Raw genomic sequence first — 6,801 nt, 5'->3', positions numbered from 1 at the left:
GGAGGGAAAGGGGAGGAGGGGGGAGGGAAAGGGGAGGAGGGGGGAGGGAAAGGGAGGAGGGGGGAAAGAAAGGGGAGGAGGGGGGAGGAAAGGGGAGGAGGGGGGAGGGAAAGGGGAGGAGGGGGGAAAGAAAGGGGAGGAGGGGGGAGGGAAAGGGGAGGAGGGGGAGGAAAGGGGAGGAGGGGGAGGGAAAGGGGAGGAGGGGGGAAAGAAAGGGGAGGAGGGGGGAGGGAAAGGGGAGGAGGGGGGAGGGAAAGGGGAGGAGGGGGGAAAGAAAGGGGAGGAGGGGGGAGGGAAAGGGAGGAGGGGGGAGGGAAAGGGGAGGAGGGGGGAGGGAAAGGGGAGGAGGAAAGGGGAGGAGGGGGGAGGGAAAGGGGAGGAGGGCGAGGGAAAGGGGAGGAGGGGGGAGGGAAAGGGGAGGAGGGGGGAGGAGGCGGGAAAGGGGAGGGGGAGGGAAAGGGGAGGGAAAGGGGAGGAGGGGGAGGGAAAGGGGAGGAGGGGGAGGGAAAGGGGAGGAGGGGGAGGGAAAGGGGAGGGGGGAGGGGGAGGGAAAGGGGAGAAGGGGGGAGGGGGAGTGAAAGGGAGAAGTGGGAAGGGAGGAGGGAGGGGGGAGGGAAAGGGGAGAAGGGGGGAGGGAAAGGGGAGGAGGGGGGAGGGAAAGGGGAGGAGGGGGGAGGGAAAGGGGAGGAGGGGGGAAAGAAAGGGGAGGAGGGGGGAGGGAAAGGGGAGGAGGGGGGAGGGAAAGGGAGGAGGGGGGAGGGAAAGGGGAGGAGGGGGAAAGAAAGGGGAGGAGGGGGGAGGGAAAGGGGAGGAGGGGGGAGGAAAGGGGAGGAGGGGGGAAAGAAAGGGAGGAGGGGGGAGGGAAAGGGGAGGAGGGGGGAGGGAAAGGGGAGGAGGGAAAGGGGGGAGGGAAAGGGGAGGAGGGAAAGGGGGGAGGGAAAGGGAGGAGGGGAGGGAAAGGGGAGGAGGGGGGGAGGGAAAGGGGAGGAGGGAAAGGCGAGGAGGGGGGAGGGAAAGGGGAGGAGGGAAAGGGGAGGAGGGGAGGGAAAGGGGAGGAGGGGGGAGGGAAGGGGAGGAGGGGGGAGGGAAAGGGGAGGAGGGGGGAGGGAAAGGGGAGGAGGGGGGAGGGAAAGGGGAGGAGGGGGTAGGGGGGAGGGAAAGGGGAGGAGGGGTGGGAAAGGGGAGGAGGGGGAGGGAAAGGGGAGGAGTGGGGAGGAAAGGGGAGGAGGGAAAGGGGAGGAGGGGGGAGGGAAAGGGGAGGAGGGAAAGGGGAGGAGGAGGATGGAAAGGAGAGGAGGGGGAGGGAAAGGGGAGGAGGGAAAGGGGGGGAGGAGGGGGGAGAGAAAGGGGAGGAGGGGGGAGGGAAAGGGGAGGAGGGGGGAGGGAAAGGGGAGGAGGGGGAGGGAAAGGGGAGGGGGGGAGAAAGGGGAGCGGGGAGGGAGAAAGGGGAGTGGGGGGGGAGAAAGGGGAGCAGGGGGGGTGAGAAAGGGGAGTGGGGGGTGATAAAGGGGAGCGGGGGGGGGAAAAGGGGAGCGGGGGGGGAGAAAGGGGAGCGGGGGGGGAGAAAGGGGAGTGGGGGACGGAGAAAGGGAAGCGGGGGGGGAGAAAAGGGAGCGGGGGGGGAGAAAGGGGAGCGGGGGGGGGAGAAAGGGGAGCGGGGGGGGAGAAAGTGGAGCGGGGGGGGAGAAAGGGGAGCGGGGGGGGAGAAAGGGGAGCGGGGGGGGAGAAAGGGGAGCGGGGGGGGAGAAAGGGGAGCGGGGGGAGAAAGGGGAGCGGGGGGGGGAGAAAGGGGAGCGGGGGGGGGGGGAGAAAGGGGAGCGGGGGGGAGAGAAAGGGGAGCGGGGGGGAGAAAGTGGAGCGGGGGAGGGAGAAAGGGGAGCGGGGGGAAAGGGGAGCGGGGGGGAGAAAGGGGAGTGGGGGGGGGGAAAGGGGAGGAGGGGGGAGGGAAAGGGGAGGAGGGAAAGGGGGGGAGGATGGTGGAGGGAAAGGGGAGGAGGGGGGAGGGAAAGGGGAGGAGGGGGAGGGAAAGGGGAGGGGGGGAGAAAGGGGAGTGGGGAGGGAGAAAGGGGAGTGGGGGGGGAGAAAGGGGAGCAGGGGGGGTGAGAAAGGGGAGCAGGGGGGGGGGAAAGGGGAGTGGGGGGGGGGAAAGGGGAGTGGGGGGGGGAAAAGGGGAGTGGGGGAGGGAAAGGGGAGTGGGGGAGGGAAAGGGGAGTGGGGGAGGGAAAGGGGAGTGGGGGAGGAAAGGGGAGTGGGGGGGGGAAAGGGGAGTGGGGGGGGGAAAGGGGAGTGGGGGAGGGAAAGGGGAGTGGGGGGGGGGAAAGGGGAGGAGGGGGAGGGAAAGGGGAGTGGGGGGGGGGGGGGAAAGGGGAGGAGGGGGAGGGAAAGGGGAGGGGGGGGTGAGAAAGGGGAGCGGGGAGGGAGAAAGGGGAGCGGGGGGGTGAGAAAGGGGAGCGGGGGGTGAGAAAGGGGAGCGGGGGGGGAGAAAGGGGAGCGGGGGGGAGAAAGGGGAGCGGGGGGGAGAAAGGGGAGCGGGGGGGAGAAAGGGGAGCGGGGGGGGAGAAAGGGGAGCGGGGGGGGGGGGAGAAAGGGGAGCGGGGGCGGGAGAAAGGGGAGCGGGGGGGAGAAAGTGGAGAAAGAGGAGCAGGGGGGGGAGAAAGGGGAGCAGGGGGGGAGAAAGGGGAGCGGTGGGGGGGAGAAAGTGGAGAGGGGGGGGAGAAAGGGGAGTGGGGGAGGGAAAGGGGAGTGGGGGAGGGAAAGGGGAGTGGGGGAGGGAAAGGGGAGTGGGGGAGGGAAAGGGGAGTGGGGGGGGGGGAAAGGGGAGGAGGGGGAGGGAAAGGGGAGGGGGGGGAGAAAGGGGAGCGGGGAGGGAGAAAGGGGAGCGGGGGGTGAGAAAGGGGAGCGGGGGGTGAGAAAGGGGAGCGGGGGTGAGAAAGGGGAGCGGGGGGGGAGAAAGGGGAGCGGGGGGGAGAAAGGGGAGCGGGGGGGGGAGAAAGGGGAGCGGGGGGGGGAGAAAGGGGAGCGGGGGGGAGAAAGTGGAGAAAGAGGAGCAGGGGGGGGAGAAAGGGGAGCAGGGGGGGGGAAAGGGGAGTGGGGGGGGACAGGGGAGTGGGGGGGGGAGAAAGGGGAGTGGGGGGGGAGAAAGGGGAGTGGGGGGGAAAGGGGTGTGGGTGGGGGAAAGGGGAGTGGGGGGGGGAAAGGGGAGTGGGGGGGGAAAGGGGAGTGGGGGGGGACAGGGGAGTGGGGGGGGGAGAAAGGGGAGCGGGGGGGGAGAAAGGGGAGCGGGGGGGGAGAAAGGGGAGCGGGGGGGGGAGAAAGGGGAGCGGGGGGGAGAAAGGGGAGCGGGGGGGGGAGAAAGGGGAGCGGGGGGGGGAGAAAGGGGAGCGGGGGGGAGAAAGTGGAGAAAGAGGAGCAGGGGGGGGAGAAAGGGGAGCAGGGGGGGGGAAAGGGGAGTGGGGGGGGACAGGGGAGTGGGGGGGGGAGAAAGGGGAGTGGGGGGGGAGAAAGGGGAGTGGGGGGGGAAAGGGGTGTGGGTGGGGGAAAGGGGAGTGGGGGGGGGAAAGGGGAGTGGGGGGGGACAGGGGAGTGGGGGGGGGAGAAAGGGGAGTGGGGGGGGAGAAAGGGGAGTGGGGGGGGGAAAGGGGAGTGGGGGGGGGGGGGGAAAGGGGAGTGGGGGGGGGGAAATGTGAGCAGTGGGCATATGTATTGTCATAATTTATGTATGTGCATGTCCCCCCCCCTCCGTGCGTACGTCCCCCTACTGGTTCGGCTGGTGCCCCCCCCCCGTGACTCGGCCCCCCCCTCCCCGTGACTCCCCCCCCGTTCCCTGTGACTCACGGCTCGCCCCCCCGTTCCCTGTGACTCGCGGCTCCCCCCCCCCATGGCGCCCGCTTGGTCCCCCGATGTGCCGTCCGGCTGAGTGAGGCTCGTGCAGGTGGTGGCAGGAAGCGCCCTGTGTGGGCCTGAGGAGCGAGGCTGCGCGGAGAGTTACTGGCACCATAAGCTGAGGCGGGACGCGCTGTGACTTACCTTAGGGGGAGGTAGCGCCGGGGAGGTAAGGGAGTGGCTGGGGTAGGAGGGCCGCGCTTCCCGTGTGTGTGCGTGTGTGCGCGTGTGTGCGCGTGTGTGCGCGTATGTGCGCGTGTGTGCGCGTGTGTCGTCACTCCGCCTCAGGCCAATGAGAGGTGTGCGGGGGCGGGCATGGCCTGAGCCGGAGTGACAGGCCAAAGGTGCTATGCGATTGGCCCTTGGGACGCAGACATACAGTGCTTTCAAAAATATATAGTAGATATGTGTGTTGTTGTATTTCTTGCCCAGGGGAATCTCACATCACGGGGATCCTGGGTAAGTGGAGGCGCTGCGCTAAGTAAGTGTATGAGTGTTACCCAGGGCTCTCAGCTAGCGGAGGCTCAGATCTCCTGGAGCCACAGGTGTTGTACAGTGACCAGTAGTTCCTTTAGGAGGGTTCAGAAAAAGGGCTACAGTTGCATGGGAGGGGGGGGGAAGATGGCCAAAGGGGGAAGATGTAGATCATGGGTGGGGTATAGGGGGGGAGTGTATGGCCGGTCATGTGATGGCCAAACTGGAAATGACCGCAGGGGGTCTTGGTTTGTCAGTGTTGTAAAACGTGAGTTTACTGAAGGATCAGCAAAGAGAAAGCAACCTGTGATATAGAACTGACGCTCCTGACGAAGCTGTATGCCACAGCGAAACACGTAGAGCCAACTCATCAAGCGGCAGCTGCTTTGAAGAGAAGACTCCAGACGTTCGAATACACCCGCGGTTCCTCTCCCAGCGCGTCACAGCTTACCACCACTGGATGCGGATAGACGTTAGAGGGAAGTGACGTCAGACGCCATTGCCGGCGGCACGACTGGGGATAGAGGAGGACGGGGAGACGCGATAGCGGGCGCATCTAGCGCTAAAGATACCTTTATGTGCATTACACAAATGTACAGAGTGTGAGTACATGTCCTATAACCTTACTATTTATAAATCCTGTTTTGCAACCTACACCATCGGTCTGTTTTTCTGCTCTTTGTCCACATATACCATATGGGAATTTGAGTCTCACCATCTCTGAACTAATCTACATGTGTGAAGACCGAGTGGGGATATAAATACACCTTAAAGAAACCTCATCATTTCTCTACCATCTGACAGAGTCAGACAAATGCGATTTTTCTTCATTGTTGCTGTAAGTAGGTTCTCCCCCAGAGCCAAGATTCTTAAACAAGTCAAAGAATAATCACAATACTGCACAATTATTGTTTTATATGTTTTTTATTTACATGTTGTATTCCTGACGGGGTCGCTCACTTTCCACAACAAACCACGATAGAACTGAAGCTGCCATGGATCCTTCCCAAGTAGAACAACTGATTTCAGAAGTCCATTTGAAGGATTCCCTATGGAATCAGCGGTCAAAAACTTATCATGACAGAAATGTTAATGATAAGCTCTGTGTCATGGAACAAGAATCACATCTCTGTTTCATCCCCCTCTTTCCTTGCAGTTTCTACCTGTCAGTTTCTTATTTTCAGCTGCATGGAGCTTGCATACACACACTGTGCCTGTGTGATAAGTTACAATGTTGCATTTCTTGCCTCTAGACACGTAATCAGTGAGTTGCTACTGCAGCTTCTGAGATCCTTCTCAGAATGGGCTAGTCTGCCCTCTCCCCCTCTGCCTTGCTCACAGATGGTCTGTCCCCAGACTATCTTGTTACCCAGAATACACTGGCACTTTCTTTCACTTTCAACACTGGCTGAGTGAGTACCTCTCTGTTACTCTCCTATGGCAAGGCCATTTCTTTCAACCTACTTCTAACTACAAATCACTACAACACACCATCCACAAGTGCCTGTATTTACTGCTGCTTTTCCAATAAAGTGAAGGAAATATTATAGGACTTGGAGTGATTTGGAAAGGGGGCTGAGTTAATGCTATCGGGGGCTATTCACACATCAAAACGTGACCCTAGCTTCAGAATAGTAGAAAGAAGAATGTGTGCTTTGGGGACACACACAGTGGAGTTGCTACCCACAGCCTTTATGCTAAAGAAACAAGCAAGCAGCTTACACAGCAAATAAACAGCAGTCTCTCACCACCACAGTACAAGCACACTGCTCCACATTGCTACACAGAGCCACCAGCCTCTATACAGCAAACAACTACTACTTTATGCAAAGACAAGCGAGCAGCTTTACATTGCTAATAAGAGCACAGACCTTCTACAGCAAAAGCCTGCACACAGCCAGCAAACAACCTTGCACACAAGGCAGCAGCTTTGCAAACAGACAGTGCAGCTTACATAAGACTTGATTGCCTTTCTCTGTCTGAGTTCACCCTCTGCACAGCTCCATAGTGAGGGATTAGCATCTCACCTTACCCTGCGCACGTTCCCACGGCTAGCGCCACCAATGGCCACGCCACCGGACACCTGCCAGGACACGGGTCAGAGCCACCGGACACCTGTGAGTACAGCTACCCCTACGCTGAATGCTGCAGGACACCGCTCGGCATCATCTGAGACAGTCGCCCATCGCTGACACAGGTAAAAGGCCACACGCACTGGCTAAAGGCAAACACACACCTACAGCATGGCAGAACTCAGAGCCTCACCAGATATCACGCAGGAGAGTGACCACTCAGAAACAGAGACCGCTGTGCAACTGCAACTGGCGCAGGCAGACGCAAGGCCTAAATGGACAGTCACACTGACGCGAAAAATATAAGACTGACATTGAAGCGCACCGCGCTAAATTAGAGTTGGCCTGGGAAACAACCACAGTTGGGATATGC

The sequence above is a fragment of the Ascaphus truei genome, chromosome 4 (genome assembly GCF_040206685.1).
Source record: "Ascaphus truei isolate aAscTru1 chromosome 4, aAscTru1.hap1, whole genome shotgun sequence".
Classification (NCBI taxonomy): Eukaryota; Metazoa; Chordata; class Amphibia; order Anura; family Ascaphidae; genus Ascaphus; species Ascaphus truei.
The sequence above is the reverse complement of the archived record's forward strand: the minus strand, read 5'-3'. Positions refer to the sequence as shown.